The sequence below is a fragment of the Psammomys obesus genome, unplaced genomic scaffold (genome assembly GCF_907164565.1).
Source record: "Psammomys obesus unplaced genomic scaffold, mPsaObe1.curated_primary_1811, whole genome shotgun sequence".
Lineage (NCBI taxonomy): Eukaryota > Metazoa > Chordata > Mammalia > Rodentia > Muridae > Psammomys > Psammomys obesus.
This window is the reverse complement of record NW_026596046.1, coordinates 5,910,091-5,912,647: the sequence shown is the minus strand read 5'-3', so window position 1 is coordinate 5,912,647 and position 2,557 is coordinate 5,910,091. Positions and strand designations below refer to the sequence as shown.

The 2,557-nt window shown below is 58.7% G+C and overlaps 1 protein-coding gene across 3 annotated transcripts in view; it reads left to right on the top strand.

The window, feature by feature from the left end:
• Positions 1-1,719: 1,719 nt before the first annotated feature.
• Positions 1,720-2,557, top strand: part of Mef2a (myocyte enhancer factor 2A) — a 127,665-nt gene continuing 126,827 nt past the window's right edge. For all 3 annotated transcript variants that reach the window (XM_055623098.1, XM_055623100.1, XM_055623099.1), the window contains exon 1: positions 1,720-2,460. The gene's annotated coding sequence lies outside the window, so the exon portion shown is untranslated. The remainder of the gene's footprint in view (positions 2,461-2,557) is intronic.

The following is a 2,557-nucleotide window of genomic DNA, read 5'->3' as shown; positions in this document are numbered from 1 at the left end:
CTTTAAGGAGCCCAGACAGAGTAGGTGGACCAAGTGCTGCTCCTTACTGGTTCTGTTGGAGTCAGCAGCACACACAAGTGCTGGGCATATGGTCCATGCCAAGCTGAGTGCTGGAATTTTCTGGATACTGGACTTCAGCTGCAGGTTTTTGAGATCTGTAGAGGCTCCAACACCTTTCCCCAAATATATACTTTTAACAAGTGTGCTCTGGTAATATATTTTACAATAGCTGTGTTCTCTTCCCTCCCCTCCTTCTTTCCCTCTGCCTTTTTAGCCTCCCATCACTCCTAATTCTTAGGCAATGACATTGTGATGCAGGAGATGCTGAGAAAAAGGGTTCTCTCCGGAACCACGCAAACATTTTTTTCCTTGGCTGCACTTATGACCAAGTTCTCTGCCTGGCTTCTAGGGTGACCAAAAGCATTGGCATTAAATGGTGGGTGGGCAGTCTGGAGGTGAGTCCTGTGGGTCCCAGGAGGATTGCATAGGGAGGGCAGAGATGGGGGAGCTATGAAAGGGTCAAGAATCTTTTGAAACAATTTGTCCTCATTGCCCTTCCTTCTCTCTCAGGGTGAAAAGCTGGCGAGGAGGAGCTATTCCTCGCTGTCCTTTACCCCTTAGTTTAGAAGGAAATCCTCAAAGCAGCTCTTTTTTCCTGGAGAAGTGTTGAATACAGCTGCTGCTGCTCCTGCTGCAGCTCTGGAGGGTTAAAACACATGCATTTCCACATACTTTGCTGTTTTACACCAGATTTAGTGCGTTTTAGAATCCTCCTTGCATTCTGGGCTCAGGCCTTTTTCCTTCAAAAGGGCCTGACAGACTAGAGGGGAAGATAACAGCTCCCTCCACCCCCCTTCACCAAACTCCCCTCAACACTGAAGTGAGGCTCGGAGCAGAGCCCGGGGCTTATTTTCCGCTGTCTGGTATCTTGTATCTCTGTACTGCCTTTGTGTCAGACTCTCTCCAGCACATTGCCTTGTTGTCCTTGAGGGAGGAAACCAGCGAGCCTCCAGCTTCCTTTGTGACTTCCCAGTTCCTCTGCACAGCTGCTCACCCACCCCAAAGACTTGTTTTAAAGTCCTGAACACAGGATTGAATCTCCCCATCTTCTAACGAAAATGTCCGTTTTGGTGTGTGTTTATCGTGTGGGCACCTCTGGGTTCGGACACAAGCAATCCTCAAGACCTCTACGAAGGGGGCAACTTTTGGGGTGAGACCCGGCAGAGGCTCACCTCCAGAAGACCTCTCTGGACAAAAATCAGTAACAACACAACCGTTGTTTGAAGGACATCTTTTCCCCTCAGAAAAATCAGTTCAGCTGAGCAGTTAGGAGTTCAAGGAGTTGTCTGATGCTGTGTGGCCCCACCTGGTCAGAGTTGTTCTCAGTTTCCCTTTCCTACCTGTCAGATGGGAACGGAAAGTGAGCTGAACTTCACAGGGATGTGAGGATTAAGTGAGCTACACGTTAGCGCTAGCGCTGTACCAGCTACTATTAATAGCCCCACTAGGCAGGTCGCTTTATTCTCAAGGTGTCTTTTGCTCTCCAAGCCCCTGCTGGGATTGAGTGGCCAGGGACGGGGTCCAACAGCGCTCGCCCAGCGGGCATGACCCAGCGGCTGTCCAGGCCGGGACCCAGGTGTGGCCCTGACCACAGCGAGGGCGTGGCGAGCCGACGTCTGGGCAGGCCCAGGGCGCACGAAGGCGGGGAGCCGGCCTCGGTCCGGGGCACGGCAACGGGGCGTCTGGGCCGCTCTGCTGCGACCGGACCCGGCTGTGGTCGCGGAGCCAACGCGGGGACCGTGGGTCACGCGCCGCGTCACCCGAGCCCTGGGCCCCGGCTCGTCCAGGAGGCGGCGGCGGGGGCGCGACGCCGCCAGCCTGCCACGCCCAGGGAGGCGCCCGGGCCCTCATCAAGTGACCAGCATCCCTTCCAGGAGTCCTCGGTCTTTCGGAGGGAAGCGCGCTCCAGCCTGCGGCCCCGGCGCCAAGCCGCCGTCATCTCCTTCCTGTGCCGGGTGATCTGTCTCCTCACCCACCCGGAAAAACATAGTCCGCCCCTCGTGTCCTTGTGGAACGGCGCTAGCCGCGCACTGGGCGCGCCTCTCCTTGCCTGCAGCCTCGTCCTGCCCAGGCCAAACCCTTCGGGACCCACCGAGAGGAGAAACCTGCCCTAGGAGGAGACCCCGGGGTAGAAGAAAGAGAGGAAGCCGAGAGGAAGGGAGAGGCGAGGCCGGCGGAGGGACACCAGGGCGTCCGCGCAGTGCGCACGCGCGCCTCCGAGAACGAGTTCCGGTCTGGCCGAGGCCTGACTCCTAAAAATAGCCCCGGTGTGGGGATTCGTGCGCGGATGTCCCGGCGAGTCCCGGGCTGAAGGAGGCGGCTCCGGGCTGCGCGGAGTGCTGTGGCGGGCCGGGCCGGGGCTGCGGCGTGTGCGCGCCCGCCGGCTGTGGCGGAGACTCGGTGAGGGGCCGCGGGCGGCGGGGATGTGGCGGCGGCTGGGGAGGGGGTCGGGCCGCGCGGAGGTGGGGGGCGCCGGGGCGGCTGGAGGTGGTGGTGG